At 39.8% G+C, this 19,005-nt stretch overlaps 1 protein-coding gene across 1 annotated transcript in view; it reads right to left on the reverse strand.

Annotated features, from left to right (window-relative positions):
* LOC108426141 (MAM domain-containing glycosylphosphatidylinositol anchor protein 1) overlaps positions 1 to 19,005 on the reverse strand; it is a 339,434-nt gene that overhangs the window by 258,467 nt on the left and 61,962 nt on the right. The gene's annotated exons all lie outside the window — the stretch shown is intronic.

A 19,005-nucleotide genomic window follows, 5' to 3' on the forward strand; every position in this document is an offset into this window, starting at 1 on the left:
GGGTGGTGCTTAAGAGGGAGAGCGGGCTTACAGAGCATATCTTTATAGACATGCTTGGAATTCTGGGAAATGTGGACTAGACTATCTGGAACCTTTCTAGGGGGTAAACCAGAAGTACTCAGAGAGCTATGTGAATAATGTGTAACATTACTGTTTTTATATCTAATATTGAAATATTATTTTGTGTGTTGGGAATGTGCTGTGAAATGGGAAAAGGCGTTATCAAGCTAAATGTAATCTGTTAGTTACTGTTGGTGGAGAAGGTACCCTGTGGATTGTTTATGGTTTCACCCATGTTGTTAAAAGTGGCCATGTTGCCCTGTCTTGGGAAAGAAAAAAAAAAAAAAAAAAAAAAGGAGGTGGGGGTGGGGGAGGCGGAGGAGGAGGAGGAGGGGGAGGAGGGGGAGGAGGGGGAGGAGGAGGAGGAGGAGGAGGAGGAGGATTTTTCCTGGCCAGAACCTTGTGTCCCCATAAGGGGTAATAAATGTTCAAATTGACTCCTTGTTGTGCTCCTTTGCTTTCGGTCACACCCTGACAGCATTAGATTAACGACCAATACATTTAGGAAGTGACAGTGGATTTAACCAATGACATGATTTCCAATAGGTAGGAACAATTTTGGGAGAAGAAACGTCACTCTAGGCCTTCTGGAAACCCTAGCCACATTAATGTTCTCTGCAAACGTCAAATAAAATGTATGCAGTGTGTTTTCAAGCTTCAGTTGCTTAGCAGCTTAGTGCTTACATACTATTAGAAATTTCCTAGGAGTAGATGTGGGTGTCTTCCTCATATTTTTAAGCATGTCTGGCCTGAACTGAAGACATAAGATTTTCATTCCCCATCAATTAGAAGCAGAAAAGATCTTAACAATCAGAATAACTAGAAAACACAGACCAATAAAGAAGAAGAAGAAAGTCTGTTATTGCTGTCCTTTCACCTTGTATGAATTGCAATTCAAAATGTCACAAAAGTATTGTGATGTTATATTTTAAAATGGTAACCAAAGCAGATTTTAGCCTTCAGAAACATGACTCAACTGCAGGACTCCAGCTACACTTACAAAAGTAAGATTATATGAAAAAAAACCTTAAAGGAATCTTGAAACCTTGATGAAGAAACTTAATAGCTATGCTGGTCCAATAAGAAACCTAAATTATTTAATTTAAAATGAGAGAAAATGTGAGCTGGAAGGTGGTCACATTACACAGCTCAAATTAATGACTGGCGTCACTAGTACAATGAGATGACTGGCAGCATTCAATGGATCTCTTACATTTACTCAAAGTCGGGACTCAGCAGTTATGCTTCAGACATTCCTTAATGCCTGCCTTACATAAGCTTTTCAAAAACGAAAATAAAGACTTGTTCAGTATTAAAACATGACTCCAAAAAGGTACAGGGTCTTGTAATTAAACTGACTTCTTTTTAGCACTGTGACCTTGCGTGTTAATTGAAATGTCAGATTTATATTCTGTCATTTGCTTGCCACCAGCAGGAAGCGACCTTAAGAGCTAGGAGAACTCAAGGATTTGTATGCCGTGTACTTATATTTTGACACTGTCTCCACTTTTCATTCAACTGGAGTATAAAAGGTGTACCAATTTTGCTTGAAGGCCCTCCACAGACGACCAACAGCTCTCCAGCTCACCTTGTGTCAGCCCTGATTCAGATAGGCTGTACAAATAAAACATGGCAATAATCTAAAGAACACTAAACTCCTGAACTTTCAACCCTGCTCGGCTTCAGTGGCAGTGGCACAGCAGTAGTAACCCCAGAATGACCATGCAGACAACTTTGCCTTGATAAACGACCAATATTGTATTACAGTACAGTCTAGCAGTAAACGAAGTGGCTGAGTACTGAAATCCCATGGTGTATCAAGTGTTTAACCCTTAGATGTCTGGAGTTACTACTTTGTTTACTAGATTTGATATACATTCTCTGTTGACAGGTTTGAGTCAAGACCTCCAGACTGTGCTGTCATTTTGTTTCAGCGTCAAGAATTTATGGGATATATATATATATATATATATATATATATATATATATATATATACATGTACACCTGTTCAGTTGTTTGTTAACACAAATAGCTAAATCAGCCAATCACATGGCTGCAACTCAATGCATTTAGGCATGTAGAGGTGGTCAAGACAACTTGCTGAAGTGCAGACCGAGCATCAGAACGGGGAAGAAAGGTGATTTAAGTGACTTTGAACATGGCGTGGTTGTTGGTGCCAGACGGGCTGGTCTGAGTATTTCAGAAACTGCTGATCTACTGGGATTTTCACGCACAACCATCTCTAGGGTTTACAAAGAATGGTCCGAAAAAGAGAAAATATCCAGTGAGCGGCAGTTGTGTGGATGAAAATGCCTTGTTGATGTGAGAGGTCAGAGGAGAATCTAAACAGGTGATTGGTTTTGGACAGTCTGTGTTGTTACTTTCTGGGGTAAATAACATGAAGCAGGCAAGAGCACTTGTGCTATATTTAAATGCTGCCGTTGTCACACCTGTATCGGCCTAAACAACTCTATCAAAGTATTACAGGCTTAGAATAAAGTACTTACAATATGATTCACTGCAATATAAAAGTCTAAAAATGTTCCTTGAATGACTTAAACATCACAGATGTTGAAGTTGTATCAAAACCCAGGCAGAATTCCAAACTCCTTACGTTCTCCCTAAATGGTGTTCTAGCTATGGAGGTTCTGAAACTCTAGCTTCTATAGCCAAATAGTGCAGTAATTGTCAAGTATGGAAGTGGGTGAATCCCAAATGGCTATTTTGAATGACTTATTATAGCTTTATTATGCACTGTTGGGGAGCAGGAACCAGCATTTCAATTTCTACGCAGGGAACTATGCATGAAGTAGGGAGCTATCTGATAATCAGCCCAGCATGAGAAGAGAGGCACCACTGGATTGGTGCTTCATAAGACTCGCATTGGTAATTTGGTGACCAAAAAGTACCTGCAAAGGAAAGGCTTTTGCAATATACATTGACGGGTGACTTAATGATTTTCTCTGCATTCAGTGGTGGTTGCTTGGAACTGATACCATAGTCTAAAGGAACTACACTCCCTGTTAGAATACTTGTTTATGTTGCTTATTGCTAATAATAACAAATGATTTTCTGAAAAATTGTTTATTTTGTCATATATTATGATGGCTGCTGTTTTATAAAAGCAATAAGCCACTTGAGGCTTTGTGTTACTATGATTTTATCATGGACAAGGGAGGTTTAGGTACCCTTCCTCATGATAAAATTGCATGGATAATGATTTAAAATGCTAGTTTGGAGATAATGCTATTTACATTAAGAATAAATACATTCATATTCTATTACAACAGTGTGACTGATGAAGTGCTTCACAGAGAGTCACGCCCAAAGAGTTCCTCCATGATCTGATTATTATTGATCTGCACTGAGAGCCGCTGCGTCACTGATTCAAAAGCCATGGAACAAATCCCACAGTGAACAGAGCCCCTGATCTTCAGCAGGTGTGAAGAGAACTCTGTGTGCATACAGACTCTGTGCAGGGAAAGGTCTCTTAAAACTGGCTCAAGGTCGGGACCTATTATGAGATACAGACAAACCTCTGTCATCTGCAACATAGAAACAGGCCCTGCTGTGGATCAACACTTCAAGCATGTTTAAGGTGTGAATGCACAGCTCTTGCTTGGATTTCTTGGCACTGCCTTGATCAAGCATCAAGCCTCATGCTTCTGTGGAACCAGCCTTCAGAGATGTCAGTCATATTTACTAGAAATCACAGCCACATGGTGATGTAAAAAAATAATCAAGGATTCGTGTGTATTTAGAAAATGCCTCCCCAACGCTTGATCTGTCAGTTCATAGCCGTGCTGACAGATCAAACATCAGGTTTGTCAGAACTGATAAACACGTCGAATGCACTTTGTTAAGAAACCAGCAAGACAAAGCAAATTCAGCGAGATTCTTTTGTCTCAAATACATCTTTTATCAACATCTTTAAACATCTGATAAGAAAGCATGTCTCTATGTTGCTGTGAAAGAATGATTAGTCAGCTAGCTTGCAAGCTAATACAGCTCCCAATGGGTTAAGCTTTCTCCCGTTTTCGTCGTTTTTAACCAGTTTAACTAGTTACAGTTAGAGTTACAGTTACAGACAGACATAAGAAAAGTTTTTTATTTTTTATATAAATTACTTCTCTATGAAAGCTCACACTGATTAAACAGAGCTACCACTCTGATTCACACGCTCGCTCGGATAATATCACAACATATCCGAAAATACATCTTTTACACAGTGGTAGGAAACACAGAAGCGCACTGAAAGCTATGGCTCTACGGGCCAACTCAACATGCATGCACCCCAACTCCTCTGGTAACAGATTTAAACCAGGTTAAAGGGGACATCCAAACACCCTGAATGGATCTTGGTTAGATGAACATGAGATTCCAGTCTTCTTGGTGCACTCCAGCCATTGCATGGATTTGTTCAGTTCCCTTTGCAGCACATTTGATTTAATTTAATGAACTGATTAGATAAACAAGGCACTGGATGGTAACTGTAAACAGTGGTCTTCAGGAGAGCTTAGAAAATGGTTACGCTAAAACTCTCACACACATCAAATCACAATGTATTGTTCATTTATTTATATCTATTGCAGTTGGGTCAATGTATGTAAGATTTTGGATTTGGAGATCGTCCTCAAGGAAATGTGTAACTGCATGCAACATGTGGAAGAACGTTTTCTAATGACTGCACTTTGGACCCCCGCAAGCAGTTGAATATGATGTTCTGCAAAAGCATTGAAAGAGTATTCAAAGAGAACTCAGTCAAAACGTGGTGAATAACACGTCCTTCGAGGATGTAGGCGAGTTATCTACAGTTGTTTTCTTATCTTTATCAGTCTAATGTTGATTTCACACTTGAGACCTAAACATCGAACCAGACTTTCTTTTGTGATACTCATTTGTAAAGATGCTTGACGTGGCTTGAGAGACTCTCGCATAATCCAACCCAACACCTCTGACTTTTTAATTACTATTTCAGGCTGAAGTCCAGCTGCTGTGACTGACTCTGCAACTGAAGTCTTTTTTTTGTCTCCATCATCAGCCAAATAAAATGCAGCCTCATACCACATTTTATTGTTCTTGCATCTAGAGCATTTTAGAAATGATCTGTATCATATATCCAGTAATTTAACACTTATCTTGCATAACTGTCAGCATTTCTGCTGCTGTGAAATTGCAGCATGTGTCTTTAAAACCCACTAGTCAAGCTGAACTCCGTCTCAGCGTGAGGACGCTGATAGGAAGCGAGGTGAGTTAACCCCGCAGACCCTGCCTGGGGCCTCAGTCTCAGCAGTGATTCTGCATTAGTACAGCACGAGTACGGCCAGGGCTAACTCAGGACAGTGTGGGCTTGGATGGAAGGAGCCTGGAGGTGTGAAAGTAACTCAGTATCTAAGCTGTGCTTCGCTTCAGTACCCGAGTCACTGAGAGAGAGAGGGAAAAAGCGGGAAAGAGAGGGAGAGAGGGAGAGAGAGGCGAAAATTTGAACACATTAAGAGAGGTCAAGCTCAAGTGATTGTTGGCGTGTTGTGGAGTCATAGAGCATTTCGTCTGCTGTGTCGCTGACCCACTCAACCATTCACCCACTCAGCCACCCCATTACACCAACCACAGCCTTCTGCAAACTGCTGCTATTTCTGGACTACTCTCATCTCTGCTCTACTCTCTCACTCCATCTCTCTCTCTCTCTCTCTCTCTTTTCAGTCCATTCAAATTAGGGTGCTTTCTCAACAGAACAAAAAACAGCACACTTGTGTTACCAAAACTTGGGTTAAAAGTGCAAAGTCTTATTATTTAAATACATTGATCAGTTACATACTTACATAATGATTTACATTCACAGTATTGGGCAAACCTCCTTGATGGAAATGTGTTCCATGCAACATGCAGAAGAACATTTTGCCATATTGATTAAAAGAGCATTCAGTGAGAACTCAGTCAAAACTAAGTGAGGGATGCATCCTCTGAGGACGGGTGTGAATTATCTACTATTGTCATCATATCTTCATCAGTATAATGTGGATTTTATGTTTGAGCTGGACCTTCTTTTTGAGCCTGTGTGTGTTTTAACATGTAAAAACGTATGACGTGGTTCAAGAAACTCCACGACATGTGACCCAACACCTCTGACTTTTAAATTACTATTTCAGCCTGAAGCCCAGCCTGGACTCTTAACTACCATGCAACCCTGGTAGACCATCAAAACTGTCAATACCAGATAAAGAGTGCTTGCATCTTCAAGAGATAAAACATTCTTGCTTTGGATCGGAAAAAACCCGTGGGTGTTTCTGTCCATCTGTCCACTATGAGAAGAAACTCAACACTATGGGTCAGAAATGATGTGTAGGTGTCAAGAAGCCCTCACTGAAAAAAAGAAAATAGATGAAAAAGAAGAAAGCTTGCAAATAAAACAAAAAAGCTTGATCTAAGAGCAATGATTGACCACCCCATAACTCCAGACCTCAACATAATTCAATATGTTTAAGATCACTTGATTGTAAGAAGCAGAAAATGCAGGCAACTTCTGATACTGAACTGTGGAGGTGTGAGAAGATCATAGAAGCTGTAAAAAGGCAAGGAGTGGACAATGTAAATACTGAAGATGATGACTTTATCATTAGTTGTTGTGGATTGTTGATTCCTGATGCTAAAAAATCCATAACTTGTACTTAACGGTCATCTTGACTGGTAATAAAATAAATGAAGGATGGTCTTTTGTCCTGAACTGAACGTTCGATTTCCAAAAACGTAAAAATATGTATTTTCGTTACACAAAACAATCAAATTCATTCATTCATAATGAAATATGTGCTCGTCTACTTATGAACGTGACATGGATTGAAAGTTTAAAATCTGCCCTTTTGACAACATTTCTCTGCTCCTTGAGTCGAGTCATGCAGTAGAATGTTTGATGTGCATGAACATGAACCTCTCTCTCTCTATCTCCATCTGTAATATGCTAATTTCTTACTCTTATCACAGAAGAACATCAGAATTGTTCCTTTACCAGTATTTACTTACCACATCAGTTCACTATCCAGTTTCATCTCTTTCACGCTTCTTACATAAAACATGGTTTTAACACATTTTTTCTAACAGATCTTTAATCTCTTGGTTCCTGTGGAGTACAGTGTGACAGAGCTGAGTTAATAGCATAAACCTCACGGATGAGAGAATATTTGTAAACTAATGCATTTCATAAGGATGTGATGAAGTTATTTTAATGTGAGGCACAGTATCATCTAATACTATTACCCTCCTCCAGCTCTTTCATTCATCTCCCTCCATATAAAGTCTCTGCCTCACAGCTCAGTGAATCTTGTTATTATGTGGAGAGAGTGAATGAACAACGTAGGTCCAGTGCATGTGTGAAGAACCGTGCAACAAAGCTAAGTTAATAGCTTCAGAACCTTAGAATGATATCTGTGAACTAATGAATTTGAAAGAATATTAGATATGAGAACTATTAAAATATTAAACAGAGTTTTAAAATATTAAAACGACATCCGCTGAAGACATAAAACAGCTTCTCTGTATATTTTTCACGATTTCTTTACAGTTAATGCAAAGTTTGTTTATATTATACTCCCTGTTTTATTGGTATTCTATGTTTTACAGATGTTTTCATTAAGCTTGTTTTCTTTTATTCTTTATTTGATCTGCTCACCACCTTTTATTTCTTTTCTTTCTGCTTGTTTGCACTTCACACTGCAAAGTGGTTTGAGCTGAATTTGTATAAATGTGTCCCACCTCCCTCCAGCCCAGCTGACGCTACAGCTCACTGGGCTGCCTTGGACTACAATTCCCAGAACACCTCGTTCCATCACATGAATCAGGACTCCTCCAGATCCACTTATCTACGCTCAGCTTCTCCGGATTTCTAAATCACTCTCACCTGTTCACCAGTGTATATGACCGGTCCGTTTGTAGTCTCACTTCCGAATGTTCATTCACTAACCTTTTCAAATGTTCGATAATTTTCCGTTTTGATTATCATACTGTAGTGATATAACTCTTATATCAGTTCGACTATAATGTAAGCTATTGGCCATGTTGGGCTGGGTATCACTGAAAATGCACTAACACTGATAACTTGACAATGTTCCTGAATAAAACCTTTTCTTGATACCTTATTTTAAATACAAACTGAAAGTGGGTGTGGCTTAACTCCTTAAATGGCCAGTTTTCTTGCACACTTCTATAATCTAAGAATAGCTTAGCCCATTTGCACAGAGGTCCCTGTAGCTGCTGAATAATAAGCATTAGTATGTAATAAGCCTGAGATTTTAAGGACAATCTTAAATGATTGTGCAATATTGATTAAATGTGCAATATTGAAAGCAAGCACAAACGATAATAGTGGTTATTTGGATGTTTAGCTCCACATAATCATTATTAGAATTCAAAGTTCCATCTCTGTTATGGCCTTTATAACTCCTCGTCTACACACGTCTCACTTCATGCTTCAAAGGACAAAAGGACTAACCAAAATCAAAACTACCATCAACATGCTGTTGTAAGTACACAGTCACATGCAAATGCTTTAACACCCCCAGTCAAATTATTAGTTGTAGAAAATTCATAAGTGATGTAAAGGCATTGATGTCACTTTTGTGCTGTCCCGTCCTGCGTTATTTAAAAATTAAAAATCTTGAAATGTTTAGTTTGCTTGAATGGTTGCCAAATAAGTAAATTCAGTGCACAATTTCAAACAATCGCTCAATAAATATCAAACCATCTATCTACCAGCTGATAAATGGTAAACAATGCTGCTAACTTGGAGAGAGGAGCTGGTTAGTGTTAGCTTAGCTAGCATGATAACCACTCTGCTCACTGAGCTTAGATGATAATCATTCAAATCCGAGGGAGTGAAGTCAAGCAACTGTGGTGTTTGGGTCTGTAGCTTGATCAGCTAACTTAACATTAGCTTAGCAAGCAGGCTACAGAAACACACAGTGTCACACACCACAGTGCAGGTTTGACTCTGACTGACTGCTGCTCTGCCAACGCAAGTGCAGATGATAAAAGTTCATGTCCGAGAGAGGAAAAGTCAAGTAGCTGGTGTTGAAGTGACAGAAAGCCAAAATCAGATGCATCCTGTGATCTTTGGGACTGTAGCATTTTGTCTAAGCTAATGAGAGCAGGCCAAACAGCACAGACTCAGTCCCAGCAAACTAATACTAAACTGACCACCGTTCAGAGGATATCTGAGAATGAGTAACAGGTGTTGGAGTGGACGTCAAAATCAAATGCATTATGTGGTGCGTGTAGCTTTTAGCCGTCACTGAGACACTTTCACGCTTAGTTTTTCTGAGGCTTATCTTGGCTCTGATTTTTCCCCTCTTTTTGGCCTCTCTGAAACATAAGTATGTGAAATATGTTTACTCAGCTGTCCAGACATGGAACAGAACCTTGTCACGTCATGTTTCTGAAATACCATCATCATTTTGAACTCATGCAGTATGGCAGTCATTTACGAACAGTATTGTTGACCTTTTCCTGTGGACAAGTGATTTTGGTCTTCAGACAAGTAAAATCTGGACTGACTTGTCATTCAAGTCCCTGAAAAAGCTTAATGTCAAGCCCTGTAGGTCCAGCATGTGTGTCTGTCCCAGTGCTCAGAGCTCAGAGGAAGAGTGACAGTGTTCGAATGTGGGCGGAAGCTCCAGAGAGAGAGAGGCAAAGTGTCAGGTCCGGGAAGAGGGAGGGTCAGCGGGGCACTGTCTGCTGGACCTCAGCATGCTCATTTGCATGAAGAATAATGGGCGTTTTGCCATGTGTTACAGCTCCAGTCAGCAGCAGATCTGCTCTATCTCAATCCCCCTCTCATCGCCTTTCCCCCTCCATCCCCATCTCACTCTCTACACTGAGCACGCTCTCACTCTCTTCACTCATTCACCCCTCCATTTATCCGGTCATCTATCTAAGTCTTAAAATAAACACAGCCCCCCACCCCCCACCCCCCTCTCTCTTTCTCTGTTTATCACACCCAGTCCAGTCCAGTCACAGACCAGCAGAGGGGAACACGGGCCTCGGGGAGGAGAGACAGCAGAAGAGAAACAAAATGGAGAGCAAAATAGAGAGATGGAATATGAACTCGAATCGATATGACACACACACACACACACACACACACACACACACACACACACACACACACACATAAACACAGATCAAAATAAGAGGGATAGACATCAATGCACAGAACATGTTTAGATCTAAACAGTGAAGAGAGAAAGAAAATACAAGAGTTGGAGACACAGAACCTTCAGAAACATACAGCAAGAACATCAATGTTCCCTATTGACATTAATAACAACACACACAGAATCTAATTTAGTCAGCAGTGTGAGGTGGTCAGCCAATCAAGCAGTCTGGATTTTAAAACACGTATACTTATTGGCTTACTGAAGCTGATAAGGCTGACAACTTTTGGTGAAATTTGGTACTTAGTCTGTGTTTATACAGCAGGTAAAAATGACCCAAATCTGATTTTCTCACCAAATCTGATTTTTTTGTATGACTGTTCACATTATCTTTTAAATGTGACCTGTATGCGACATCAGTCTGAACTAATCGCGCTCGTAAACTGACCCACATGCACAAAAGAACAATGCTTCACGTCGCTTGTTCGTCCAGAGGTAAACAATCATGACAGACAGCGAACACCTGTCGCTCCCGGAGCTTTCAGTTTCGTCTTCGCCAGCATCACAGGAGCGATTATGAAGTTCCAGTGGTTGACAGCTGGGCTCATCACCCAGAATGTGTTCAAATTCACAGTAAAAAGGCCACGTTATTCGGCCACGGGCACTTCTTTGGTTCGTGTCCTCGGATTCTTTAAACTTTTATTGATGCTGAAGCCTTGGCCTCTTCCGCCCACGCTCAGTCATTTCGTTCTAAATCTCTTCAAACACGGAGGTTTTGTGATACGTCTCTTCTAATTTTTTGGTACAGAAATTTCAGCCTAAATGTTTATGAGTCTCAGCAGAGAGAAATTATGATGAGTGTCAAGTTGAACTTGCATAAAAGTCACATGAATTCCGATCTGGCTGTTCAGATTGCGTCGCACTGCCGCAGATCGGATGCGGATCAGATTTCAGTACCACATATGAAAGCGTCTCAAATCGGTATTGAAAATGTCAGATTCAGTGCGTTTTTTGCTGTTTACACTGACACACATACACACATCGGATTTGGGCCACTTTGAAGTAAATCGGTCGGTACCACAAAATCAACAAATTTTATTATCCGGCCTTAGCCATGAATACAGAAGTCAAGAGAGGTCATGAGCTGATAACAATATAATTATCTTTTAAATCTCAAGATCACAACATTATCATTTGAGATCACAAGGTAATTTACTCTTTCTCTCAAGATAACAACTTTATTATTTTAAATCACAAGATAATTAACTCATTATCTCAAGATAACAATTTTATTATCTTGCAATCACAAGATAATTAACTTTTTATCTCAAGACAACCACTTTTGTTATCTTGTGATAACTCTCTCTTTCTCTCTCTCTCTCTCTCTCTCTCTCTATATATATATATATATATATATATATATATATATATATATACACATATACACTGAATTTAAAAATCACTGTGCCCATACTTTTTCATAGTTCTTTTTAAATGCATCACTGCTGTTCAATGCAAGAGCTTTTTTTTCCATTCACTGTTTATTCATTTGCAAACCTCAGAAAGACATAATATCATCCCTCCTTTGTGCACTGAAAAAAGCGAAACATTGCTTTAACTTGATTTTTGAACTTGGGTTGATGTAACACATTATATTCATGTGGGAATGATGCACATTTAAATTGATTCAACGCATCATTTTTTTTTAATGTAGTGATGTCTAGCACGACTTGTGCTACCGCAGGCTCAGGAAGGACACTGGAGGTAGGGTTGACGGACAACAACTCACAACCAAAGCTGACCAGTTCTCAGTGGCTTCAAAGCTAGGCTTTTTATTCCTTTTCCAAAAACCAAGCTTCTCAGCTCCTCAATCTTTTCTGCTTGTTGCTCCGCCTCCCAGTCACCGCTCCTACTCCCCGGCCCGGCTGCCTGGTTTAAACGTGAGGTGTAGTCTAGTGGCCTCGCTACAGAACAAAAGGAAAGGCTTGGGACTCGCATGCCATCCACCACACCCCTCGTAGTTCTCCTTCTCTCCCCACCGTCCTTGCAAGGTTTCGTCCTCATTCAGGGTTCAGGCAGCAGTGATGGCTACAAGAGCCAGTAGGAAGTTGGGGCCCGAACCCTGAACCAGGATAAAACCCTGTATTTCAGCCAATAGTGTTTCAGATCTTATTGAGGGTAACTTCAGCTGCTAAAGGCAAGCTTCCTAGGCTGCCTAGACTCACCTAGACTACTGGTTAGAAGGACACAATCACCTCCTTTGGGAACCTGCTACACTTTGGGCCTAAACATTTTTCACTGTTCTTGATCCTTTTCTGGAACATCCTACCATTCTGCTCCCTCTCTCTATCACTCTCTCTCTCTCTCTCTCTCTCTCTCTCTCTGTCTTTCTTCTATCTTCCTCCCATCTCTCTGACCTCCTTGGTTCCCTGGCATAAATCACAATGAAAACACCAGTGAGACGCTTCAGCCGGCTGACTGAGATAAACTCATGGATAAGCTTATGAGTCCCAATGAAGCAGAAGAGAGACCAACAGAGACTGAGAAAGAGAGAAAGAGCCTGTAATTAAAATCCATCTGGGTAATATCGATATAGATGAAAAGTAATCATGTTAGAATATAGCGGTAGTCTTTGAAATGGGATAACAGTGGTGTGATGCGTTGGACTGGAGTGTTTAATTGAGTGTTTGTTCCATGGTGCCAAGAGCTGGAAGACTGGGCGCAGTTTTGCCGAGTCAATACCTTTCACTACAATTCAATACAGATCAGCTGTCAGACAAGCACAGCTATTGGCATGAAACAGCAGAGCCAGTGAAAGCAGTCAGATCCACTTAGAGAAAGCTGTCTCTGACAGGCAGCCGCCTAGCTGCAGCTAGCTTTAACAAGACTTCTTAGTAAAAGACTGTGTGAGTGTCTGTGTTCATATAGTTTCAGGACAAAAGTCCTGACTTTGTAGAGCTGTTGTAACATTTAGCCTTCGTGACTCTCGGGCTATTTTTGAATTCGTTTGATTTTGCCTTTCTAACCCACATTAAAAAACGTTTGTCGTGCCATTGTTTGGTATCTTTTTTCAGCACATCATTTATATGACATGAAAGTTGTTGTTTTTTTTACATATTGTATCAATATATTTAGCCCAAAAAATACGAAACACCCTGAAAATTGGTTTGAAAAATGATTCATTCTTTTCAGTATCTTCATATGAAAAAAAACCCAATGAAGATTAATGATAACATTTTTTATTTTTTACATGCACATAAATATTTCTATATGAAATCTATATAATCCTATATAATCTGTTTTTATTTGGTCTTCCAACATTAAAAAACTAGTTTAGCGTTTTAAGCCAGTACTTTTGACAGAAGTTGACCCAATACCCAATATGACTGTTTATGCTGTGACATCTTAAACCAGCCATGTGATTTGGGTTAAAATCGAAAGTGCAAAACCATTTCTTCTTGGCTCCTGAGGTCAAGATTAGGCTTAGAAAGTTCTTATTATATGTCAGTAGTTACTATGACTAGAAAATACTTTTCCGAAACTGAAATTTAAATGTACTTGACTGTATTTAAAATTCTCTTTAATTTGTTTCTGTTTTTGTTTGTTCTTCTCTTTTTTAATTTGTTTGCTTTTTGCCATTTTGTATGTGCTTTGTGATGAATGCATTTAACATAGAAACTACTATGTAATAAAGAAAATACACTTTTATTATTGATAAAAATTGAGCTTATACTAAAAAACAGTTTTAGTTATACATTTTCTTAGTTGTAGTTGGTACTTCGGCTCTGTCATTTGTGTGTTTTCTGTCAATACTTTTAGAAACTGAGGCCACAGATGGCATTAACATGCTGATGGGGACTTTCCTTCATGTTTGTTTTTTTTTTGTTTGTTTTTTTTGTACAAATAAACTGGGAAGAAAAAAAGATGGAAAACCAAAGACTGGTAAAAAAAATACATGAATAAAACCATGGGAAAAATGGCAAAGAAAGAAAGAGATGGAGAAAGAATGTAGGAAAACGAAAAGAAGCAAGAAAAAAGAAAGAAGGAAAGACTTGATGGAGGGGAGGATTTGAAAAAGGAATAACGAAAGAGAGCATAAAGAAAGAAAAATGAAAAAAAAAACAGATCAAAAGCAATCAGTGTATAACATGAGGTTTAAAACTGCAGATAAGATTTAAAAATAATTTAAAAATGCAATCATCTGCTTTCAGTGTAAGGACAGAGAAATGATAAAGGGATGAAATAAGAGAAGCATGGAGGCTGAAAAAGACTGAAAGAGAGAACAGATCTCAGTAGAAGCACATCAAATAAAAACAGCTTCAATCTAATCAGCTTCAAGGGCATCATTGTTATCATCATCATCATCACCGTTAACCACTTAGTCCAGATAGGGTTGCGGTAGCTGTTGGGAGAGCAGAGAATCCCAGATGACCCTGTCCCCCACAACTTCCTCCAGTCCATTTCTGGGGACCCCAAGGCGCTCCCAGGCCAACTTGGAGATGTAATCCCTCCAGCGGGTCCTAGGATGAACACGGGGCCTTATCCCGGCAGGCCGTGCCTGGTACACCCCCACCAGGAGGCGTCCAGGGGGCATCCAGATCAGATGCCCGAACCACCTCAGCTGGCTCCTCTCAATGCAGAGGAGTAGCGGCTCTGCTCTGAGCTCCTCCTGGATGGCAGAGCTCCTCACCCTATCAAATAGTGTATTCGTGATCTCATTCTTTCTGTCATTACCCACAGCTCATGACCATAGGTGAGGGTCGGGATGTAGCCCGACCGGTAAACAGAGAGCTTTGCCTTATGGCTCAGCTCCCTCTTCACCACTACAGTCCAGTACAGTGACCGCATAACTGCTGCCGCCTGTCCCAGCCTGCGGTCGATCTCACGAGCCCTCTCCCCATCACTCATGAACAAGAAACCAAGATACTTAAACTCCTCCACCTGGAGTAATACTATTACTACTACTACTACTACTACTAATTATTATTATTATTATTATTATTATTATTATTATTGCTTGTATTAGAATGTTTAAACATTTTTGATAGCTCAGTATTTTATCTGTCTCACTTTGACATCTTCACCTCTGCTAAACGCAGGTTGTTGTTACCAGGCTGTGTGATTGTTCTAAATCTGTGATTTTTATAATGCAGTGCATCGTCACTCAAGTGTTCTGAGAGTATTCACTTTATATATTGTAAAATAAATCGTGATTTTCTGGACGTTTGTGTGTTTGTTTAACCATTTCCAAGCCTCTCCTCGAGGAAGCCCAGTATTATATGTAGTTAACAAGCAGCTCCTGGTTTGACCAATCAGTGCTTCAGTAAATTGAGCTCATGATGTAATTGATGATATTAACGAGTCTCTGTGGCAGCTGTGAAGGTGTCAAGGAAAAATATGGACCAAAGAAATTCTTGTTGCTTTTTATTGTTTTTATGTTCATTTGAATTATGAATATGACTTTATTCTAATGTATATTGTGATAAACTCACTGCTCAGGTCAACTGTTTAAACATTTGCTTAGATGCCTAAAACTTTCACACAGTACTGTATATATTCACTTTATATATATATATATATATATATATATATATATATATATATATACACTCAGAAAAGCATATTTCTACACTTATTTTGTTATGATGATGAACATCATCACATCGGCCACCCCTATGTCCATAACACATATGTGACGTGTATGACCCACAGTCTGACACTGTAAATAAACGTGTGTCTGTGTGTGTGTGTGTGTCTGTGTGTGTATGTGCCCGCATATGCATTCAGTTAAGCACCCCGGGAAAGAAATGGGAAGGATCGTTGCTAACACACACATATAAGAATGGCTTGGAAGGTGAGCTGCTTCAGGAGATCTACTCATGCATACAAATACCAGCCAGCCCTCTCTGTAGTATTTAAATTGAATTTAAAAATGAAGGGTCCAGAGGAAACATTTCCAGCTGTCGTATAAAATTCCTGATTAGAGAAAATGAAAAAAATGAAAATTCCCTACTTCATCATCTATGTCCATCTGCTTTCTGTAAAGGAACTGGCTGTATCACCGACCTCATAAAACAGCTCCACTCATTTAAGAAGGTCTCATTCTCTAAATGCCGCCATGGCCTTCTCCAGCCCAAAGACAAGTCTAGATGGTTCAGTACAAGCAGAATGTTCATTCTGTGGTGTCAAAAGCCCAAAACATTAATTACAAGCTTTAAAAACTCTTCAAAGGACACAAACCAGAGACATAGCAGAGTAGATCATACGTTAAGGGCCAAATCTTCTAAAAAGTCATTCAGAAATCATAAATAAATACAGATATACACTCACCGGCCACTTTATTAGGTTCAATTGCTTGTTAACACAAATAGCTAAATCAGCCAATCACATGGCCACAACTCTGTGCATTTAGGCATGTAGAGGTGGTCAAGACAACTTGCTGAAGTGCAGACTGAGCATCAGAACGGGGAAGAAAGGTGATTTAAGTGACTTTGAACGTGGCGTGATTGTTGGTGCCAGACGGGCTGGTCTGAGTATCTCAGAAACTGCTGATCTACTGGGATTTTCACGCACAACCATCTCTAGGGTTTACAGAGAACGGTCCGAAAAAGAGGAAATATCCAGTGAGCGGTCAGTTGTGTGGACGAAAATGCCTTGTTGATGTGAGAGGTCAGAGGAGAATGGGCAGACTGGTTCCAGATGATAGAAAGGCAACAGTAACTCAAATAACCAACCAAAATCTCTGAGGAACGTTTCCAACACCTTGTCGAAAGTCTGCCACGAAGAATTAAGGCAGTTCTGAAGGCAAAAGGGGGTCCAACCTTTACCTATTAGTACCTAATAAATTGGCCTGTGAGTGTACATACAAATACATTTACTCAGACACACCTCATATCCAGTCAAAACAACCTCTAAGCATGTTATTCACTTGTCAGCCTCAAGAAAAGAGCAGAACATATATTTCATCGCTGACCATAGAAAACAAAAAATTGCACAATCAACTCCAAAGTTGCAGAAAACACTTTTACTTTTAATGTAAGTTAATGTAAGTTAATGAATAAAATTATTCCAGGCCATTCTGGACCATTTCTGTTTGTCCAGGTCATTATGAAATTATCACAGGTCACAGGGTGTTACGGTCAGCTGCTGTGTTCATACTGTATATATAGGACAGCAAAGTTGTCAGTCCATTTTTCTAAAGTTCTATGGTTTCAAAATGTTCTTTTTAACCTATTTCCTTTTCTCAGTGAGGTGTTCTTGACAGTTATACATCCTTTCAGACTCATAGTGATGAGCTGTCTCCTCACAGTGGAAGGATGGACAGAAACAGTTGTGGATTTTTTCTGATCTGAAGCAACAGCGGAGCTTGATTCTCCTCTCCTTTTGATCATTTTAGAAAACGTCTCAGAAATACCTCCTAAAATGATGGGTGGTCTCTGACTTTTATACAGTAGGTGTCTGCCAACACACTTGCACTTAAGGACTAAGAGGCAATGTCCAAACCAGAAAACAGCACCTGCATTGTATCGATAATGAAAATTGGGGTTTTTTACACCATAATTAAAGATTCTTTGAACTGCTCGACCTCCTGACTGCTCCATTCATTTTTTTTATCATGTAAAGCGCAGCTGAGATGTTGGAGCTGTGCATTTCACGGTCTTTGAGATCCTGCCAGCTGTGTTTTCCCACAAATCACTTCTTTTTCACCAATATCTATAATGTAAGTAGCCACTTTAAAGTGCTAAAACTTATGATAACCAATAATACCAGCTATATGAAACCATGCAAATCTTCAAAAAAACGAGCAGTTTTCCTCATGTTGAATGCATGTTTTCATTATAATATTAAGCAATAAAAAGCAAAATGTGTCTGTGTTCAAAGCAATATCCATGTTTTGGGCAGATTTTTAACAGCAAACTGACCGTCTTTTACCCTCCTATAAAAACAAAACTTTAACCTAAAACTAAAAACTAAAGCTTTAACCTAAGTCTACAAAGGCTCTATCATTGCGAGACTTCAAGTCTGTTCCCCAGCTGTTCATGGCAGGAAAGTTGGAGTGAGCATAACTGGCCTCTGGGTGGGCAGGATGGTCATCCCTCTCCCCCATCACTCAGCACGATAATAGCCATCATGTCTCGGAGAAAGCATGTTCTAGCCTTCAGCCTCCCAGCTTGCTAGTGTTATACAGGAGAGCTGGTGCAACTGCCCATGACTAAACTGGAGGAAAGAAAGCAGGTAAAAAAAAAAGTTTACAAAGTTCCTAAAATTGATCAATTTGACACTTCCATGGATATATACACAGTCGAGTCACATTATTATGACCACTTCCCATGACGGCATCAGTGGGTAGCTCATGAAGGAAGTCACGTACTGTGAGTATATAAGATGTGGACAGCACTCTCAACCAATTTAGGTATGAATCCATCCTTGCACATCATGTACACCCATACCTGATGACTGTCTTCCCTGAGGCACATGGGATCTTCCAGCAAGACAATGCGACTTGTTGCATGGCTAGAAACTGGTTGGAAGAGCATGACCAAGACTTCCAAGAACTACCCTGGCTCCCTAATTCCCCAGACTTGAACCCAACTGAGCATCTTGAACCCAACTGTCATCTCGAGACCACCTTGATCCTGTTCGTGCTGCATACGGCGGTTACCCTGGATATTAGCTAGTGGTCATAATAATGTGACTCAACTGTGTAATATTTAAATTGTCTTTTATTTCAAATGTTTTTATTGTCAACGCATAATTCGGATGGATTGCAATACACCACAGCAATAGTCTCCAACACTG

Source organism: Pygocentrus nattereri, chromosome 5 (assembly GCF_015220715.1).
Source record: "Pygocentrus nattereri isolate fPygNat1 chromosome 5, fPygNat1.pri, whole genome shotgun sequence".
Classification (NCBI taxonomy): domain Eukaryota; kingdom Metazoa; phylum Chordata; class Actinopteri; order Characiformes; family Serrasalmidae; genus Pygocentrus; species Pygocentrus nattereri.